The 21,990-nt window shown below is 44.0% G+C and overlaps 1 pseudogene; it reads left to right on the top strand.

Annotated features, from left to right (window-relative positions):
• The window catches only part of LOC114012114 (ankyrin repeat domain-containing protein 26-like), a 50,479-nt pseudogene extending 30,024 nt beyond the window's left edge, over positions 1-20,455 (top strand).
• Positions 20,456-21,990: the final 1,535 nt, after the last annotated feature.

Here is a 21,990-nt window from a genome sequence, read left to right as displayed (position 1 = left end):
TCCGTGTCCAGCACGGGGCGACCCCTGGCTGCTTCTCAGAGGGACCTTCCCACTACCGAGACCTGCCACCTGCACCTAATGCAGCAAAGCGTTGAACAGCTTATACATTGGGCAGTATTTGTGCAGCTTTGTGTCTTTTCTATCTCAAAGCAGGTTCTGCTATTTTGTTGAAACTGCAAAACATACTTCTTGAATATGAACAGAGAATAGAACGTGGGACAAATCGGTATACAGCTCTCTCACGCGAAGTAAGGGAATTGGAAGATGAAAAGAGGGAGTCACGGTTCAGAGCGGAGAAGACTCAAGATTTGAAATCCATATTGGCTCACCAAGAAGCAGAATGGAAAAGTGACATCCAAAGCCTTAAGTATGTAAACTTGTGGTCTGATAATGTATTATCTTGTCAGTGGTTTTATTCCAAAAGGCTCTGATGGTGCGGGCAACAGGGTGAGAAGTTTCCAGTCTTTTGGGTTTGGGTTTTTTGAATCCCGTGGGCCAGTTATGCTATGAAGTACATAATGTGAGAGGGGAAAAATGGCCGGATATCAGCTCCATGTACAATGTTCTGGATGATGTTTTAACTTTGTTTTCTAGCAAGAGAAGAGGACAAGAGAGTGTGTATGGGGAAATCGGATTTATAAGAGAGATCTGAGAGATGGTTGGGTGTGGGTTTTTTTTTTCATTTTGTCCTCGCGGCTTCAGTTGGCCTATAATACTAGGATTTCTGGTAACTCCACCCAGTGCAAGTCAAACCAGAGCTTAGAGCATTTGTTTGCTTACCTGTTTGTTTGTTGGAAAGGTCAAGTTTGGGATCGCCCCTTTCCCCACACTCCTGAGCTAGACCCGGAGGTGTGAGGTTTCTCATCGCTGTTGACATCACGTCAGACAGGGGTGGCCAGCAGGCACCGTAGGCAGCTGAGCAAGGACAACTGCAGAGCCCTGGCCTGGGAGGGGAGATCTCCTCGTGGTGATCCCCGGTGGGATGGCGTGGCTGGGGAGCTGGCCCAGCAGGGCCAGGCGGCCCAGGCAGAGAGCGAGCTCAGCAGGAGCCACCGTGAGCTGGCAGCTGGGGCGGCCCGCAGCGGCCTGGGCTGTCTGGGGGGCAGCAGTGCCAGGGCACTGGGGGCAGGGAGTGCCCACCCCTCCTCAGGGCTTGCTGAGCTGTGTCTCGAGCCCGGGGTCCGGTTTTTGGCCGCCCAGCCCAGGAGATCTTGCCCAGCCCGTGTGAGGTTGGCAGGGAGATGCCGGGCTGGCGCGGGGGCAGGAGCACCAGCCCTGTGAGGGGAGGCTGCGGGAGCTGGGCCTGGGGGAGTTGGGCCTCCCAGCGCGGGGGAGGGGAGTACGAGGAAGACGAGGCCTGTCCCAGCTTGGCCTGGGTTTGACTTCAGCAGGTGTTCAAAATCCTCAAGCATCTGTCAAGTATAAAGAAGTAGTATTTTCATTCTAAGTGAATTCTCCAAGCAGCGTTAAATTTATACTTTCAAAAGTTACACTTTTTGTGAAATTACGCTAGAAATTATATGTAAAGCTTTTTCCTTGCAATATACGCCATTCAAATACAAATGTTTCTGTCAGTCTTTCAAGTAATTTTAGTGGTGGTTGATTCTTGTTTTGCAGAATTTCTAAAGCAGGCTTTCAATTGGCAGTTCTTTCCTTACGTTGGTACTTGGTTTTTATTTTTTTCTTCATCATTGCAAGTATATCGGAAAAAATAGTCAAAATAAGGATCAAACACAAAGCTGCTTTCTTGTTTGGGTACCGTGGGCACACCATGGACCGTTTTTTACCATGTCAGTGCTCATTGCTGATTGTTTCAGTTGGTAAAGAAGCTGACCTTCCATAAGGCTTTCCTTATAAATCAGCTTCAAAATGAAATTGCTGTAGTTTCTCCCAGAGGTAGATCCACTGAGGTTTAAAACTGGTTTTAATCGTATCCAGCTTAAACCCCATGCATTTCTGAATCTGGTTTTGAACACTGACATCCTTCTGGAGTAAATAGAAGCTGCTTGTTCTGTCTGTGGGCAGCCTTACAGAAGGCTTGCTGAAAAATTGTTGGGTCTGCCATAGGTAAGTGGCGTGCTGATTCACCAGTATTGCTTCTAGTCACTGAATCCGTAATATGTAGCCTCAGTATACCAAGAAAATGTATATTAACCATAGTAAAAGTTTATGATGCTTTGATCCGATGAGACAACAAACTCCTTTTTCAACACAATGGCTTTAATATGAAGAGGATTTATTTTTTTATTATAGAAGTGTACACACTGTGTGCGTTTCCCTGTGTAACCTTACAGAAAACTGGTACATCAATCAATGGTTTATTTCCGTATCTTGTACAACTGATATCATGGACAATGGAATGAAGTTAGAATTCTTTAAAAAGTTGAAAAGTACAGTGAAAATATGGAATCTGGAAACATTTAAGTTTTTTTATGGTTTGAGTTGTCTCTGCAAGTTCATCATGTGGAACATCTACTTTTATATCAGTGCTTTTGTTTCTCAAATACTCTGTTAAATCCCAGGTGTTCTTTGAAACAAGAAGAAGCAAAGAGACTCAGAGTAGAAGTGCTCTGTGAGAAAGTGAGAGAAAAACTCCAAAGGAAAGAAGATCAATATTGTAAAGAAAGGGAGGAGAAACAGAAACTTGAGTTACACTCAAGGAATTTAGAAATGGAGATAAGAACACTGAGAAAGCTCTTGAAACGGGTATATTAAATAATGAATTAAACACTTTCTTTTCTGCTTCTTTTCACTTGTATTCCAGTATGCCTAGAGAAGGAGGGGCTTTGTTCATGGAAGAGGCATTGGATAACTATTGCCAAATTTTGAGGGCAGTAGAGAACAGTTGGTTCACAATTGGTCTGTTCTTTTTTTTTTTTTTTTTTTTTTTTTGGCTTTGCAGTTTATTAATCCTTTTTTTTCTTTTTCAGAATTTAGGTTTCATTTGTATTTCGGGCAAAGCCTGACTTTTTTCTAAATTACTACAAAACATCCTGTATTTCTTCTTCTTATATTTTCAGAAGAAAATTAAAATTTATTCTTTATAGGTGGATTATCATAGCTGTGGGGAATCAAAAATCTTTTCAAGTATTCTGGGGAGAGTGGGAAGGTGTATTGCTAGCTCTGATTTTTCTCGAGATGCAAGCAGTTGTATTACTGTAGGTTGAAGAGGAACGTGATGAAACACAGACACAGCGCTCTCAGGAAAAGAGTGCCGGAGCCCTTCAAGAAGGAATTTTGAACAACCACCTTGGGAGACAAATGGAACTAGAAGAAGAGACAAGGAGATCTATAGGAAAAAATTCAGAGGTAAGCAGATATTTTTTTTTCTAATAAGTCAGATTTCACCATGTTTGTTTTAAAGTCATCATAAATCTTATATAACTTTCCGTGTTTCTTGACGGATTATTTACAACTTACCAGTGGAACTTAACTGTGTAAATACCTTTCCTGTTTTCTCTTATGTCTTTAAAAGTTCTGGAAAGCAGCATCACTCCTGTATGGACCTGAATGACTTGTGCAAGTCGGAAACTAATAGAACACACTATTTACCCCGTTTCGTAACCTATCTGTTATTTGTCATTTCACAGACATTTTATTATCACTTTTTAGGGTTTCTAGCAACGAGACACCTAGCTACCTATGTCAAGGTTGACCAGGAAGAAAGTTGTTTGACAGTGTTTGTGTTTCCATTGCTTTTTTTTTTAATTAGTTATTCCCTTATTGAACTTACTTACTTCAAGTATGCCTTTCTTTTCCACCTCCACATACTGAAATTTTATGATCGAATATCAACAATGAATTCAACTCTCTGTAGGAGTTAGAGTAACTGGAGGAGAAAAAGCAACCATCAACACTGTATTAAAAAAGATCTTGAAAAGAGTTTACTGAATTTCCTAAGAATGTGCAGTGCTTGGAAGCCTCGTTTGTTCCTGGCTGTGCTGCCCAATAAATGTAGGGTGAATGTGTTCAAGTGGAAAAAAGTTACACATACAATAAAGAGGAAATATCCAGGACTATTGCATTCTGGGGGTGATTGAGTTTTATAGCTAACTTCCAGTAACACAAAAGGATAAGTGTTCAGAAGACATTTGAGAAGGAAAATACCCTTTCTAGCCTTGTTTTTATCAGATCTGTAGCACAAGTAATTCAACCTTAAAGGCAATATTATAAAGGCATGCACGTACAAGAAAGCACTGTCATTTTAAAAGCTTTACACTTGAGATGTTTTAAATAATTTTATTATTTGGTTGTAGGTTTAAGGGGGTATTGTGTGTTTGGGATGTTCACTTAGGTTTTAAGGAGATGTTACACTTCCGTTGTGTACGTACATTGTACATGCGCGTGGGTTCACAGAGTAGCTTATTGCCTGAAACTTCATCTTTGAAGTCACCCTTCAGTATTAGAAATGTTAAAATGCAGTTTATTGCTGAAGGTTTTTTTGTAGATTCGTTTCCCAATTGGCTCTTTATTCATGTTCCCTGTCATTCAGGAATCCAACACTGAGAGAGAAAAGGATCTGTTGTACAAGAATCAGTTACTACAAGATGAGATTGCTGTGCTAAGGCTAGAAATCAATCAAGTAAGACTTAAGCACCAGGAGGAAGAAGGAAAATCTTTAGAGGAAAATGAGACCTTGAAAGAAAAAAATGAAGCTCTCAAAAAGGAACTTAAACTGAACAAGGAAGCATTAACACAAACGGTTCTTCAGTACAATGCGCAGCTGGACTTCCTAAAGACAGAATCTGCAGTGCTGACTTCCAAACTTGAGCAGACAAACGAAAGTAAAGACAGACTAGAGGCAGAAATTAAATCATTTCATTCCCGCCTGAATGCTGCTGTTCAAGAACTTGAACGTCATCGGTCATCAGAAAAGGATGCTGAACAAAGATTTCACAGAGAACGTGATGAATGGCATCGCTTGCAAGGCAAGCTCCATCATGACCTCTCCGACACGCAAGAAACCAACAAGAGCTTGTCTCAGCAGCTGTGTAAAGCTGAAAGCAAAGCTAATAGGCTAGAAAATGAGCTTCACCAGTTGGAGCAAACCCTCAGAGAAAAAACTTTGCTTGTAGAAATGACACAAAAAGAGTTAAGTCAAGCCCAGCGTCAGGCAAAGGAATGTGATCGTGCTCAGCAACTTGAGAAAGATCCAGTAAGCGAACTTGTAATAAAACAGGAGTCCCTGCAGGAGCGATTGGCCCAGCTCCAGAGTGAAAACCTTTTCCTGCGTCAGCAGCTGGAAGATGCACAGAGCAAGAGGATCATGAAAGAAGAAGTAGTGAATGATGTGCAGGACCGGTTGAATGATACTCTGAACAAACTCAGAGCTGATAGGGAAAAGCAAATTTATCTCATAGAAGAGCAGAACAAGGATTTAAATGCCAAGAGTACTGATTTAAGGAAACAAGTCTTCGAATATGAGACTGACAAAGTAGAAAGAGAGGTAAAGGATATGCTTAGAAAGAACAATTTAAAGTTTGTCCGTTCTTGAAATTATTTTGTTTCTACAGTGCACCTGGTATGTTATGTGCATGGGACCAAAGAATACCGATTTGTTCTGGTTTGTTATGTTTCTCTCGGAATTGCGGAAGGTTTTGGCAAACGGGGTATTAGTCCTCAGATCTAAGCAGAGAACAGAAAAAAGGTATCCAAGTCTAAGCTTTGATCAGGAAAGGTGATTCTTCTTACTTAGTTCATAAAATGTTGAAGAACTCCAAAAGATCAGATTCCTCTAGAAGCCCCTGCCTGCTGGTTGGTGGGAGATCCCATGAAAGCTTTAGATGGGTCAGCGTTGTCCCATGAAGTGCATTCCTACGTAATCCCTACTGTGAGCAGAGGCACTGCCAAAAGTGTTCTCCAGCATCTTTTCCACCTCTTTGTCTAGAAGAGGATGGCCTTTGCTTCAGCGAGGGCATCTGTTTCTGTAGTTACGTATTGGTCTGTTTGATGTGAAACCTGAAGGGATGGAATATCCTCAGGAATTCTGTCCCATGCCATTCTGTGGAACGTGGCTAACGGATAGAGACGTCCGGCAGCTTCTCTGTGGAGAACGCTAGATGCACAGACTGTACGTAGGTATTTTTCCTGTGCTCTGTGTGTGTGATACATCTTTCTTTTCTCTTTTGAAAGTGCGAGAGTGAAAGAAAGGAAGGAAAGCAGCTGGTAGAGTTGAAACACCCAGTTGAACTACGTCTGGACCAAGAAATGAAAAGAAACCTCGATCTGCAGAAAGACTGTAAGAGGTATGGCTTTTTAGCATGGTGAAGAGGTATCCCTGCGTAGAAGTCATGTTTTATTAAACTTTAGTGTAAAAATAGGTGTACCTAACTGTGAGCAGATGCCGGCCTCGTGCTAGTTCTTGCAAGGTACTTCTGTACATCAGCCCCTAGTTTTCACTAGCTGCCAAAACAACTGCAGCTGCAGGTTGCCCTGCGGTCCTCCTGGGAAAAAGGGAGTCTTTCATTCCTCTTTTCAGGTGAAATCTGGACTCCCCAAGTGTATGTGGCACAGGAATACTGGTTTTTCCTGGTAATTCCTGGTGTGTCAAGCACGTTAAAGATGAAGCAAGCGGTGTCTGTGCTGTTTACATGAGAGTATGTGAAAAAGTCCAGTTTTGTTCCTTTGCTTCATTGTTTTTGTGACTCATTTGCTGTGCAGGTTGAAGAGGCTGCTGAGCAGAGCTACGAAGAAACTAAGGGTGTATGAGGAGAGAGGGGGACTGTCCCAGCTTAATTTGCAGGCAGAAATGAAGAACAGGTATTCTGAAATGGTCAATGAAGCTGACAGATTAAGAACAAAGGTGAGCTTTGCTTTGTTTGGGTTATTTTGGTGGTGGTGGTTTTTCTTTTGGAACCTCTGTTCTTTCTTCGTACTTCTTTTCATGTTGTTGATTTTGACTTTTGTTTTCTTGGCTGTATTTCTGAATTGATTTGACTGGTTTTTGATGTTCCCTCTATGGTCACAGTAGTAGACGGCTGTGATACTGATGTAGTTCCTAAGGGTAAAGATGGAAGTGTTACGTATACAGCAGTATCTGCGAGGGCACGTCAAGGGCAGGCTGTCGTGCAGAGGAAGGGCAAAGCAAGAGCCACAGCAAGGCTGGCAGGGTCTGTGACCACACAGGCCGGGGATCAGCCCCACAGGCTCTCACCAAGAAGAGCAGAAGAGTTCTGGGGACAGTAAGCAGAGTGCTCCAAGAGTGCAGATCACCAGGCCGGTCCATAGGGATGGGCAGGTCTGCAGTCCTACTGGGCCGTCACGTCCATGGGTGAGGGTCAGGGCTGAGAGCAGTGAAGGCCCAGCACAGGCCTGGCTGCAGCTTGAGGCCGTGGCAGCATCGTCGGGCTCCGACGGATGCATTCCCTCTCGGAAGAGGGGAGTAACGCCACCATCACTCGGAACAGCTCTGTGCAGTTGGCCTTGCCCAAGGTCATCCCCTGAAGCCTGTCTCGGGCACGAGTTGAGCAGGAGGCAGGTGGGGGTTTGCTTTTCGGAATGGTGTCTTTGCTTCCCAGGGCACAATGCAGTGTGAGGTGATGCAGAAAAAATGACTGCAGTAACTTATTGCTTACTAGTAGCTGACTCAGTCAGTCTTTCCTGGTCTTGGAGACCCAGAAACGCTTTTGAGGTTGCTCTGGCTGTTTGGTAGCATGGAACCTTTTATCTGCTTCTCCGCTCATTACTGAGATTTGTTGCTAAAGTAGCTGTGTTTCAAAATTATGCTCCTTTTTAGAAGATGATATTGTAGAATGAGTCAACTGCCTTGAGAGTGGCTCATTTTTAGTTCACAGGTTAGCAGCATGTTTGTGTTCCTGTTGGAAGAGTTATTTTGAATGACAGGGAATGGAATTACGTTTGGGCAATTTTAAATAAGTGTAAAGTTTCTACTTGTTTTAGAGACTCTTTCAAGTGTTGACTCTGCTGGTTTCCCCCACTTTTTTAAAAACAAAAGAGGATGGGATATCATGTTTTATGGTTAATAGGTATAGACAATGGATGTTTCTGGAGGGGGAAAGAAGGGGATAGAAGCTGTAGTTGACCATTGGGACCTATGGGAAGTCTGATATTTCCTGGAAATCTTTTGAAAACAAACCGTAGCTTTGACCTAAAGAGACTGTCTTCTGCCACCAGTGCTGTAAAAGCGGTGTTCTGAACCACTGTTTCCAGATCCATTAGCGTAATGGAAGGAAAGGGTATCCGTTTCTTGTCTTGTCAGTTCTGTGACGAAGCTTTGACCGTGTGAGAGCATGTGACAATTCCTCTGAAGCGTGACACATGGTTTTTTTCTGATGAAACCAGAATGTGGCTGTGATGTAACTGGGTATGGGTGTGTTTGATTTCCTATGATCGTATGAACACCTCGCAGAAGAATAGCCCTGGTGCTTTTCAGCCTAGCCCTGCGGGTGTCATGCCGCTGGTTTGGTACCTCTCGGTCCGTGACCCACTGCAGAACTGAGGAAGGATGGGAACCTGAGGAATGCTGTCAGAAACTATGTGAAAGCTGTTCTTGTTTTGAAAGAAGAGCCTGGTTTCACTTTTGTTTTAACACTGAATCAGCAGATGGTAAATACAGTGTTGATGGCCAACTCCTTTACCAATTTTCACAGATCTGACTAATTTTAGATCCCTCTGAGTTCCCTGGTTTTTTTCCCCTTTCCTGTGTACAGGTTGATGAACTTTCCCAGCAGCTGGAGATAAAGTCTAAAAAAGGCATGCAGCTAGAAGCACAAAATCATGATTTGCGAGAGGAGTTGTCCACCATGCGTGGGAACCATGAAGAACTGGAGAAGAGCAAAAGCCAGCTGAAAGAAGAGGTGGCTAATCTCAAACACCATATGGAGACTAACATGGTGGATCGCAGCCAAATAGAACAATACAAAAGAGAGGTGGAAGAACGAGCTGCACAAGAAATAAGACAAAAACTGCAAGAAGTCAACCTGATTTTGCAGGTAAGTTAATTTCTTATGTGTGTCTGTTATAGACTTCTGTTTTGGTTGTCATTTTTAGGGGTGGTGGTGGTGCCTGATTCCATGTGTTACGCTGTACTTCTGTTTTTCCTGAAGGGCAGTGGGAGAAGGGAATATGGTTGGGCAAGATGCTTTCATGTGCGTGCAGTGTGCCTGCAGGCCCTGAATCAAAAACTTGCCCAAGGTGTGGATTTTCATTTTGCAGTTCTTGGAGGGGTATCACTGTCCACTGGTCTTGTTCTCATTGTTTATCCTTGAATGGGTATTGCAACTTAGAGTTGTCACAGCCAGGCATACGCATCTTCCTTAGTCATTGCACAAGGGGCAACGCTCAGAAAAGAAGTCACCAAAGCTGCAGGGTGCGGGGTGGGGGTGCGGCATCTCCATAATTTCTTTGAGGAATGCTATGCCCTGTCCTACAGAGATAGTGTTTCTTCATCAGTAGCTTTGATGAGTAATAGTGCTAAGATGGGGGTTCTTTCTGAATGAAAAGAATCATTCAGTGTGGTAGTTCCAGGGTTCTGCCCTGGTCGCTGATGGCAGTGAGGAGGCACAGCTGCCTCGCTGAATAGAGCTGGGCCCTTGAAACTGGGTACGTGCAATTGACTGGCGAGGGGAGTTCTCTTTTTCTTTGCGGTGGTTGAAAGTGTGTATCTACTTCAGATGCAGGCAGCCTCCCAGGACAGATTAGAACAAATCAGAGCCAGTCATCACGCTTTGCTGACAAGCCAGCTAGAACAGAGAATTGGAGACCTTGAACGTGAATTAGACAGGATAAAAAATACCCAGCGAGACAGTACTTTTCAAAAAGAATCCGCACAGGCAGAAGTGGAAAAGTACAAAGACCTGTATCTGGAGGAAGTTAAAAATGGAAGGTGCCTAGCAAAAAAACTGGAAAGGTAAGTCCCTGCTCTTTTGGGGTGATAATAAGATACTACTTTTTCCTCAAGCAGTTTTCTTCATTAAATACCTTTTCTACATCTGGTCAGCATTATGCATAAGATAGCATATTTGTGATGAAAGTACCTTAAGGCTCCCCCCTGTTCATTGGAACTATCTTCGCTTCTCTTCAGTGTTCCAGCAGTAACGCCACCGATCATGGGCGTTAATAGGATATTTTTGAAGTTGAGTTTGTTTTAACAGGCAGCCTTTTTGCCAGTCTCTAATCTGCGCTGCTTCTTCTAAGTATGGCAGAAAAGAGAATGTCACGTCCTTTACTGCTTGAATAAGGATAGGCCCTTCAGAGAACGGCATTTGGTGCTATGAAGAAGAACAACAAAAATCTTTTGGCTTCCATTTTAGCCGCATGTCATAGGTTTCAGCTTTCTTTGGGAAGGGAAGGGTAGCCCAGAGTTCTTACGCAGGTGATGTACCTTTCAGAAAAAGCTATGTAAACCCACGGTGTGCACAGACTGCTTTGAGGCCTTAATGCTGAGAAGTCCAAAGTATTGGTTAACTCTTGCTGCTTCTTGCAGGTAGAGTGACTACTTAGAAATAGGCTCTCCAGAAAACCCCCAGATCCAGTTATGGAGATTTTTTTGGACTCTCTTAATCCCTTCCACTTTCCGAAGTCAGATAATAGTCAAAGACCTGGAGGGTAACTTTGTGGAAGAGTTATTACCAAAGATAATTCTTTGTATGCTTCTGAATGTTTCAGAGCTAATGAGAGACTAGCAGAAGCCAACGCTGAGCTCCTTCAGGAGTGCCATAGAAGCAAACCTTTAATTGCAAGCAGCGCTGTCAGTGGTCCAGTTCTGTATTCAACTGAACTGGGACATATTAGCAACAATCCGGCACTGAATAGAAGTCTAAATCTAGGAGGAAGCTTCCTAACCCCGACCGGGAATACGTTACCATCCAGAAACAGAGTTGAAGCCTATGTGGCTAAGGTAAGCGTTTTTAAATACTGTTCTCAACTAGTGTTGAAGAGTATCTGTAAGCAGGGTTGTGCTTTTCAGTCTAAAGTTAGAATCCATTTCTAGTTCCAAACCATATGCTCTAATATGCCAAACCAAATTGCTCATCAAAACAGTACACAACTAGGTGGTAGAAACGAAGACTTTTGGTCATCAGGGTTATACAAATTTCCAGAAGTGCTCAAAGACCAAAAAATACTGAGATCTAAATGATGGACTGTGTAACAGCATTCTTTTGCAAGAGAAACTGTGATAAAGAATACTGTGGCATAGGAAGCTGCCAAATAAGCTCTTCAGTAAAATTTAGTGCCGATGCCCCATCCCTGGCAGTGCTCAAGGCCAGGCTGGGTGGCGCTTGGAGCAACCCGGTCTAGTGGAAGGTGTCCCTGCCCATGGCAGGGGGGCTGGAACTGGATGATCTTTACGGTCCCTTCCAACCCAAGCCATTCTGTGGATGACCTTTTTTAAAACAGCTAACTTCATGATGAGTGCAAAATCCCATCAGACATCTTTGTTTGAGACACCTTTTCCTTCTTCCCTGATCTTCATTTTAGCAGTTTCTTCACCGGAACTTGTTTTAGTGCAATACCAACAAAGGGATGCTTCAAAAGTAGGATGGCATGAACAGGACACGTAACTTCTCACTGGAGTGCGGGACGTATGCTGTGCATAGGAGGCATTTGTTTTTGGGGGTCCTGCTATGTGGTGTTATATGTAACTGCTCCTCAGGAAGTCTACAGAGCTTTCTGATTTTGTACAAAAGCTGCAACCTCTGCGTACCTCTGGTCAAAGTATGCCCTGTAATTAGCAGTCAGCATGCTAGCACATCCCTCACAGAATGGTAAACGTGATATCATGAGAGTTGGAAACCAGATGTCAGTCGTTGTAATCAGTTTCCCACCTAGCATAGGACTGAGGCATGGGCAAGCTTGCCTGTTCAGTCAGTGTCTGTCCCTCGCATATTCTGTTGTTGAATGGATGTGAGAAGCATTCGCTCACTTTTAAGTCTGTCTCGGTTCGCTCGTCCCACCTACACTGGAAAGAATCCATTTAAATAGCGTGTCTGCATACTGTGCCTGGTTTAAGAAAAAGAAAAAACCAAACCAAACAACAAAACAAAAATGGACAAAGCGGTGTGTAGGTAGTGCGTAGCAGCGGCAGTTAGAGATGAACTTTTCTGTATCGTTGCGAATGTGTTTTTTGTGTCAGAGGGGTGGACATAACGCTGCATAAAGAACATGGGAGGCAATTAGTACTGTACCATCTGCAGGGATTATTCTGCACGCAAGCAGCAGAAAGGAGGCAAAATTCAGGGATCCACTGCAAAACTGAAGTAAGGAGAAAGCCAGGACAAGGGAACAAGAGGGACAGGGAGCAGGGAGCAAGTGAGGGCAGGGGAAAATGAGAGAGAGATGGGAGCGAGATGTTACAAGAAGAAAAAGGCAAAGGAGGAAACCATCCCGCTTCTAGGAAAAAAGCTGTCCTAGTTTAAAAGAAAAGGGTTTAACAGTTGTGGTTTCTTTTTTTGAAGAAGAAACAGGAAAAAAAGAATAACCTCCCTGTTACTAAATCCAGCTGCACATCTCTTTATGATATTTCTTCCTGTAATCACCAGTTGGGGAACGACTGAGACTAATTGTAGTGGCGCTGCTTGTAGCCTCAAGTCACCTGACGTTCAGTGTATTCAGGGAAGTCTTAAAACCTGATCTTCTCTGGAGTCCTTCAGAAGAAAGGAACTGAGTTCTCAGAGGTGCAGTACTTGCTGGAGGGCGTGCATCTAAGTGAGTATTTCGCTTAGAGCTGCGGGCTTAATTTTTCTCAGTCGGGTGCAGTATGTCACGTGCATAGCATGCATCTGAGAAAAGAGGATTGAATTGGAACGTAAGACTTTGAAGTCAGGAAGTAACAAAAGGGGAAAAACTGCATGTATCCCTCTGCATACAATAATGGGTGGCAAATCTCAATCAGTTTCCAAATGCAAAATCACCAGATGCACAGTCTGTGCAGTCATTTCCACAGGGGTCCCGTGCCATTCAGGAGGCAAGTTGGAGCATGAGGGAAGAAATCAGAGATTATAGTGTTAGTCTACTTTGAAATGCTTTGCTGGTTGTGCTGCCTAGTATTCTGTCTGTTCACCAGACTGTTTCAAAGCAGAAGAATTTCTCTGACTCCAAGCCTTTTCTTCACTTCACTGTTTACTTCAGTTATGCCTCAGCTTTGTTTTCCCACTAACCTGGTTCCCTTCTACAGAATTTGCCTTGCCTTTAAATTCAGGATGCGCAGTGCTGCCTTGGCTGGAGATGACAAATGCTTCTGCCACTGAAGCTCTAGATGACAGGGAGTTAAGAAGCTGAAATTGCAGTGTGCCTCAGGCAGTCCTTTTGCACCGCTTTTTTTAGTCAAAGCTCTCTGCAGATTTGGTGTTCCTTGTAGTAGCTTCCTCAAGGTGAGAAGGGCTATTGGAAGTAGGGAACATGCCAGCCATTCTGAAGAGGAAGATGTTTGTGTACATTTCGTTTGTGCAGAAGCTTTGAAATAGCTTCAGGGGCAAAGAGGTGAAAATAGTTCACACTGCTATTATTCAGAATGATGGTGTTCGTTGGTCCTGCAGCTGCTGGAAGAAACACTGGTAAATGATGCTGACAAGAGGAAGGAGTGCTCCACTAGCAAGTGGACACAGTTTCTTCTTTAGACTTAACTAAGGAATTTGGTGTTCAAAGGCTTGAAAGATTGCACCGTTTTCCTAAACATGAGGCATGACTATCAGTGATTACACATAGAGCCGTACATGTTGAAGATGGTCATGTCGCAAGTTCAGCAAAAACCGAGCATGTTATTCTTAAAAAAGCATAAAGAAATGTGTTCCATTACAGTATAGCCCCTTCCCCTTTATCAAATATATACGCGACAGAAAAGAATCACCTTGAAGTGCAAAAGGATCTTTAAAAATACCAAAAAGTTCATATTGGCACAAGCTTATTAACCAGCAGAATCCCAATCCCATGCAAATGTCTTCAGTTTTTTTTGGTGGCTTTTATTTTTATTAGAGCTTCAGTGATGTGGAATAAATTACAAGTACTTGACAAATTCTGTGCATGTCATTAGACAGTGACCGTAGCAACTAGCAATTCAGTATTTCAGACCTGCTCCCTTAGTCCTAAGGCAAGGAATGTCTCCTGCAAGTGCTGCAAGGAGGTTTTGGGACTGGAGTCCTGTTGTTAGGTTTAACAAATGTCAAGCTTAAATCCTAAGAGCTGTGCCAAAGGCTGGCGAAAATGAACATGGGTGTCTTGACAGACAAGAGCAGTGAACTCTGCAACCAGGGTGAATCAGTGGGTAAATGAAACCAGTTTAATGTGGGAAGGGAAATGTCTGCTTCCTACTTCATCTTTCAATTTCTGTTCCGTTTCTGATTTGGCTTTCTGCACTCTTGTAGCAGTCTTTGTTGTTAGCTTTTTTACTTTCTTCATTTACATGTAGGCCACGTTCTTGTTTCTCGCTGAAGACCTGTGAACTTAAGGCCATTTTTCTTTCTTCTTCAGCTCCTTCATCAAAAACCTGCCCGTCTCTCTCTTCTCTGCAGCCAGATACATGGCAGGGTTTGCAGCCAGCATTGTTTAATATTGGGTGGTATTTTTTTATACTGGAAATGTTGTCTATTTATGCTCTTAGGTTTTGATTAAAACTTACTGATGTATTCACATTTTCCTAACACTGCGCATATTTTGAACTTTAGTTTGTCCAAGGGAAAGAATGACTGCTGCAGGGGACTTCTCTGCTTTATGTGTTTGTAATGCAGTGGCTTCTGTGGTAGTTAACCATCTGTGAGATGATAGTCTATGGATTTAATCTGTTACAATGGAACTTCTTTGAGCTCTGGGAGTAGGCTGGTTTACCCTCCTTGCCAGTTCTGGTATTCAGAAAGTTCTTGGTGGTCACAACAGTTGTGTCTGGAGTACCAGTACTGTTCTGAAGTTGAGCATCATCTCACGGAGTCTTACAGGATCCAGCTTACTCTGCGCTAAAGCAGCCTGTGTGGATAAGTAGTAAGTCAACACCACTTTCTGAAATAGAACTGTTGAGAAGGTGCCTGCTGCAAATGAACACCTGGTGTGTTACCGCCTGAAGAGGTGTGCAGTGAGGTGAGAAGTACCTGCTCAGGAGGTTTGGGACACTCAGCTGTGATGCCTTTCCCAGGGGTTTGGGGAGAAGGAGAAAAGTGGAGGCAAGTTAAGGTCCTCGGAGGTGTATTTTGCCTGGCTCTTCATTCATTCCCTTGTCAGAAATCAGCGTGTTGGCTTTATTTCCGCCTGTTTCTCTTCCCTCAGACACGGATGAGAATCACAAAGACGTTGATGGAATGAATAAGAGGAAAACAAGATCTTTTTCTTCTCTTGATTGATTCGTACATGTTGTGGCGAGTCCTGTGGACCTTTTAGTCATTGTGAAGACTCCAGAAACGAGGGAAAGTGGTTTCTTCTAACACCTCAACTGCTACTTATTTGCTTGGGATTGGTCCTGGGTTTGGGCCGTATTTTGGTCTAGGCATTAGTTTTCCTGCTTTTCTCTGTTACCTGTGTCTCGTCCGGGATTTTGCTTCTGCTTGTACCTGCTGGAAAACAATTAGAGATTTGGGGGGTCCTTTTCCATTGTTCATGCGGCTCTGTTGGCACAGAGTATTTCAATGAAGTATCACGGAGGGGTGCTTCTCCTGCAGGATCCGGTGAATTTGGTCCCAGCTTTCCCTGTGTTCCTGGAGAGAGAGCCCTTCCCTCCGCTTCGCTGGTTTACAGCCCCGCTCCTTTGACCCTTGCAGTTACTGCCTGTTACTGCTCCTCTTGTGAGGGTCAGCAGAGTGGTTTCCTTCCTGAGGCTCTTGCTCTCTGTGTCCTGTTGAGTACCCTGTGCAGTGTTTCCGTTCTTGTTGTTGTTGTTACGCTGCTAGGTGGGTCTGCTCATTTCATAAAATAAATGGTTCTTCCCCCAGGAATTCAGTACTAAAATCAAGAGAGTCGCAGAAGGAGTGAGGGGAAGGGGCCTCTAGCGATGATCTAGTCCAGCGTCACCCCTGCTCAAAGCAGGGTCAGCCGTAGCAGGTTTCTCACTGTTCTGTCCAGCCAGGTGTTATACATCTCCAAGGATGGACACGCCACAACCTTTTCTGGGCAACTTGTTCCAGTGGCTGTCCATGCTTACAATTTTTTAAGAAATAATAATTATAAAAATCCTTATGTTAAAATTTCCTCTGTCTGGATTTGTGCCTATTCTCCTCCCGTTCTTTTGCTTGGCACCGCTGAGAAGAGTCTGGCTCCATCTTCTGTACTCCCCCCACCAGGTATTTATACACATAGATAAGGTCCCCCTGAGCTTTCCTGTTCTCCAGTAAAGAAACAGTTGCAGCTCTCAGCCTCTCCATAGAGCTCACAAGGTCCAAGCCCTGCAGCATCTTCATGGCCATCGTAGCCCTGGAAGCTGTATGGTATCCGTTTGGAAATTCACTCCTGTGTGTCACAAATTTGATGGGAAAAATGTAGGAGTAGCAAGTATCATCAAATGTAAACAACAGCATATAGCGCTTGGACTGTGACTCTTAATTTAAGAGATGTGATTCCTTCTTGTGAAGGCTTCTGAAGGCAGAATCATAAGTGAGAATAACTTAATTGGTAACAATACCCACTTTCTAGGGGAGAAGAGGCGTAAGTGCTCCTTTGCAGTGATCCAGGCTGATTCCAGCTACATAATAAACCCCACAGCACTCGCTGCGTAGAAGCTGTAGCTGCGGTTGTCTGTCTTAGTACACAGTTTGCAAGAAAAAATTGTGTGTGCTTTTATATTTTTATAAATGTGTGTCATGGTATTTGCAATAACAATAAAAGTTTTGGCATCATCTGTAGGAGCTCTTTCAATTTCCCATCTTAAGGTGGAGAAAAGAAGAATATTGGCACACGCTTTTTTCTATACAAATGGTGTATGTCAATCCTGCAGCAGCTGCTGGTGCAGCTCTTCTCTCTGTGAAGTTGCAGAAGCCAGCCTCAACTGGCTGATTTGTCCCTGTGGGTGGCATCTGTACATATCTCGGCGTGTAGCTGACATTCTGTTCGTGTGTTTGATGATAAACTTCAGCCGTACCTTCACCGCAATAACTGCGCTAGGCTTTCTTGCTTTCTTCCTGTGTATTTTGTTAAATGCCCAGTAATAATCCAGCTGGCGAGTTACAAATTGTTTTGTTAACGTTGCTGAGCAATGAGGCAGCTGCAGCCCGACTGGCCAAAAGTTTCTCTTCAGTAGAAATCAAACCCCAAACCAAGATGTGTCTATTTGGAATTATATTTTTAGGTTTTCTCTCATTATGTGTGGGTTTTAAGAATGTTTTAGAAGTTTAACGTTAGAAAAACGTAACTGTTAAAATATTAACTATATTTTCTGTATAATTCTAGGTACGGCAGGAACTAGATGAAAGAATCGCTAAAGAACTTAAACAAGGTAATGTGTCACTATGTTAGGGGCATTTTTAAGGAAAAAGAGGAGTGTTCCTAACTCTTGAACATAATGGCTTGAAAGCTGTCAAGTTCCTGTGCTAAGCACAGGGAGGTTTTTCTGCTAGCTTTCCAGTTTAGACTTGAATGTGAAAACTTCCTGCTTACCAAAAGATTGTGTAGAATGTTATGCAGTTGCCTGAAAAAGACAAGTGCAGAGAAAACTAACCCACTTCCTCTACACGGGTGGCTCTTGGCTTAAGCTGAAGTCACGTTTTTCTAGAGTGAATCCTTGAGCACAAGCATCAAACGTAAAAGAAGCCCTGAGAGAAGATGTTTATAGACTTCAGCCATCACTGCTTCTTCCATGTGCATCAGTTGCATTCCGCACTAAATCATACCGTGCACATTCTCTGCTGTTGGACCTTGATTTTTGCTGTTTCTTATTCATTGCTTGTATTTGTAGCTTAGATGTTGCAGTCTTTTTTTGAATAAGCAAGGAAAATAGAATCAGTGATGAAAGATACCCTTTCTTTAGGAAAAAATTATTTAGTAGCACTTAGGCAAACATAAGATGAGTTGAATGCTTTTAACACATAGCATGATGAAGCCAGGTGTCCAAAGAGGAATTCCACCTATTTCAGGGTAGTCGTTCCTCCAGAGTCACTGCTTTGCTTTGCAGTGACTGGTGCTATTTCAAAGCAGGTAGCCCCTGCGAGAATTTCCTTCTGTTCCTGCATGCTTTTGGTAATACAGAGAGTGTTCAGCTGTAGCTTCACAGCTCGTTCCATGTGTCCGAATGGACACAAAGCCGTTGCATTTCATCCGTGTGCATTTTGAACCTGACTGTGCGTCTGCTAGGTGTCATAGAGTGCGCTTGGTTTCAGGACCTTGTCTGAAAAACGTGGCTGGAGAAGAACAGTAAAGGTGGGCTTGCATCAATTGAGTATGTGTTTTTGTGGAGGAAAGAGGGTTTTGCCAGGGTGAGTTACAAAGACGCCCCTCAAAGAAAGTGCCAGGCTAGGAGACTTGTCCTGGCCTGACTGCATTGCAAAGGCGTTTGCGTTTTCACCGGCGGATTCTTTTTAAGTTTGTCACAGAGAAGGCAGAAGCTGGTTTTTAGGAGCAGAGTTCCAATAAATCACTGCTTTGAACATTCAAGGAAAACAGATGCTGGAGGTTCGAGAGGTCTGCAGGGGGGCTCAGTTTAGCACTGGTGTAAGCAGGAGTCATTTGTGGATTCCCTGAAGATGTTCAATGTGTAGCCTATAGAATTTCTTTCGCTGGCTTTAGAAATACTGTTGACTGGTAGGCAAATGTGGAAAAAGATTGTTTCTCCCTTTGTGCCTAGCCCTTTGATTGTTACGATCCCTTGGAAGTTTTTAAATCTCTTTCTGGACTGTAGTCTCTCCAGTTATCCATAATGTTTTTATAGTGACTGATTTGGCCCTGTCTAGGGTAAAAGCAACACGGGAATCTTGTTTCTCTTCTCCCTAGCCACTGCTGAACTTGAAGCTGGATCTGCTGGAGCTTCTCCCGTGGTATTTTCTGATGGATCTTCAAAAAGTATCCACGTTGACCAGGATCCCCTTTGCAGGGCAGTACAGGAGTACCGTGATGTTTTAACCAAAAATTACCTGATTTGAACAAAATGCTGGGAAAAAAGCTCCGGAAAGGATTTTGTTTACATAGTGCGTCTATAGTTTCTCCTCCCACAGTTCAGATGTGCAAATGTGTTTATTGCAGTCCGAATGTGAATTCTATCAAATGGATGTCAAGCACATTGCACTTGCCTGTTGGCTTATTGATGCATAGGTGTTTTATTTTGCACTCGCCATAAGAAGCACACCTGTTTTTGTCGGACTAGCAGAATGACTCACCTTGATTCTTGAGCTTGACAGGATTGTCAAAATGTTTCTTATCAACGTAGAAGCATTATTTTTTCTCCACTGATGTTCTGTGTTTTAACAAAAGCATTCCCTTTGTTCTGCTTAATCCTTTCACCCTGTGTGTTTTTAATGTTTCCAGTGTTACTTTAATGCTTAGGACATCATTTGATGTGATTTGAGCCTGCTGCTTCAGTCCAGATGCCGTGACTGCTTCTGCCGATAAAGTGAAATCTTTACCAGTGGTCATGCTGGAGGACGGGGCACTTCACATTGCTGTCACCTTATGCGCCTTAGGTTTAACATTACTGTGAGTGTGTAGCAGTGCCAAGAGAGTTACGTGGTGGGTTTGGTATGTTTGTTTTGGATCACAGGACCACGGAACGGGTGAGGTTGGAAGGGACCTCTGGAGGTCATCCGTTCTAGCTCCCCTGCTCAGGGAAGGCCGCCCAGAGCTGGTTGCCCAGGACCATGCTGGCTTTTGAGTATCTCCCAGGATGGAGCCTCCATGGGCAGCCTGTGCCAGTGCCCAGTCACCCTGATCGGAAAGAGGCATTTCCTGACGTTCAGCCCCAGCCCTCTGTGTTTCCGTTTGTGCCCGTGGCCCCTCACGGTATTCATCTTGGGGTTTGTGTTAAAGGCCGCTGCAGCTGTAGACATTCCCAGTTACTACATCAGCAGCTGCGCTGTACCTGAAACACTTCATGTGCGGGAAAAATGAATGTTAAAATACTAACTTCCAGTCTCCTCAGTACTTTCCAAACCTTGTATGATAGGGCAGCCAATCTTTTTGTTGCTGCTAGCAGCTGATGATGTGGTGGCTGTAGCCCAGATGGTAGCCAGTGTTCTGGGACATTTGTGTCAATAAAAGAAGCAGGTTTACTTATTTCAGGGAGTTACCTGTTACTGAAGATCTGCGTTGTCATTTCCTGTCCACAGAAGTCAGTAGTGATCAGAAGATGATAGAACAAAGTCCCAGTTCTGGGAAAGGAAGAATGGTTGTTCCGAGATCAATTAAGACTGGAAAAAATTGGGGGTTTTACCCACTAATTCAAGGACTTGGGTTAACAGGCAGTGAGGAAAGCAATGAATGTTGCTGTGACGCTGTTCCTTTTTATATGAATACATATTTGTGAAGTTAATGCACTGTATTTAATTCAGATATTCTGTTTCAACTTGAAATTTAATAAACTTTGTCATCTAGTATATGTCTTTGTTTTATCGTTCCCCTTCTTGACATCGCTTTCTACCCCTTTCCCTAACCGTACAGCTCTCCAGAGCGCTCTGCTCCTTTCAGCTCTGTTCGCCGCTGCACCTTCAGCCTGTCCTGGAGGCCAGGCAAAAGGCCAGCATGCTGTATGTTGTGGTATTGCTCATGATCAGTTCCCAGACTTTTCCTGTATTTTAGAGCAATCCTCCTTGTGGTTTGGGCAGAAGGTAGCAGGTGGGCTTCTGCTGGCTGGGAAATCCCACAGGTTTTGATCCCGTGGGGAGCCAGCCAATTTGTAGCTGCAAAGGGAAAAGGCATAACAAAACTTCTCCAGCCTGCACCAGAGTGGTCAAAGAGAAGTTCAGCTTTTGCCGCTTTCTAGTGTGTCTCCACAGAGGAAGCAGGGACAGAACATGTTGACGTTCACGTTGTGTTGTCAGTCACTGTGATAAACTCAGACGTGACCTGTGCTCAAGTTTCTTCACCGCTCTCTGCTGCCAGCTCTTAGTGAGAGGGGAGAGCTCTTGGCTGGTGGAGCAGCAGAACAGAAATTCGGTGTTGGCATCTGCCATAACCGGCATTGGTAGCAGTTATGATGAGGCGTGAGGGCGGTACAGAGAAGGCCAGGCAATTCCTGCGCTCGAAAGTCCGTCCCCGGTGTCACTGTGGGGACACTCCTGATGAAGCAGGAGAGGGCATGGCACTTAGGGGAGGCTCTGAGGCCTGGAAGACAGGGAATGTCTGTCCCATCTTCAAGAAGGGCAAGCCCGAGGAGCTGGGAACTGCAGCCTCACCGTGCTGCCTGGGAAGGTGGCGGAGCACGTACTCTGGAAGCCGTTTCCGAAGACTGGGGACAAGAAGTTGGTAGGGAGGAGTCAGCATGGGTTTGCACAGGGTGAAATCATGCCGCACTAACCTGGTACCTTTCTAGCGATGTGTGAGTAACTGAGTGGACAGAGGAAGAGCAGTGCGTGCTGCTTACCTTGGCTTTAGCAAGGCTTTCTCTGGCTTGTGCCCTAACAGTCAAGTTCAGGTTCAGGAGCTTCCTGATCTCTTTCCAAAGGAGAAAGCAAGCGTGTTTCTTGATTTCTTTGCTCAGGTACATTAGAAACCCTTTGGGGTCAGTAGCTCCAAGCAGGTTGCAGATCTTTGCAATCAGTTGTATGGAATAAACAATCCTGTTCCAGAAAATCTTATTATGCCAGTTGCTTTTTCCTCATGAGCAAATGTGTCAGGAGTTTCCCAGGTTTTGCTGTCTTGAAAATACCATGTTGAATGGTGGCTACAAAACACGAGTTTTTCAGTTTCTCAGTGGCAGAGTAGTGGTTGAGTAGTGCTGCTGCAGCACTAGTATGTCTTCCCAGTGAGTCCTGACTTCTGAAACATCCAGGCGTTTGCTTATAATTCATTGCTGATCGCTGCCACTCTGTTCCGCTGATGCTCTGCAGAGGGAACCTAACTCTGGTATCTATCCTGTAAGCATGCTGACCACCTGTGTCCTGTTTTCATCCTGCCTTTACCTCAGAGGTACCC

Source organism: Falco peregrinus, unplaced genomic scaffold (assembly GCF_023634155.1).
Source record: "Falco peregrinus isolate bFalPer1 unplaced genomic scaffold, bFalPer1.pri scaffold_29, whole genome shotgun sequence".
NCBI classification, from domain to species: domain Eukaryota; kingdom Metazoa; phylum Chordata; class Aves; order Falconiformes; family Falconidae; genus Falco; species Falco peregrinus.
This window is presented reverse-complemented; position numbering and strand designations above follow the sequence as displayed.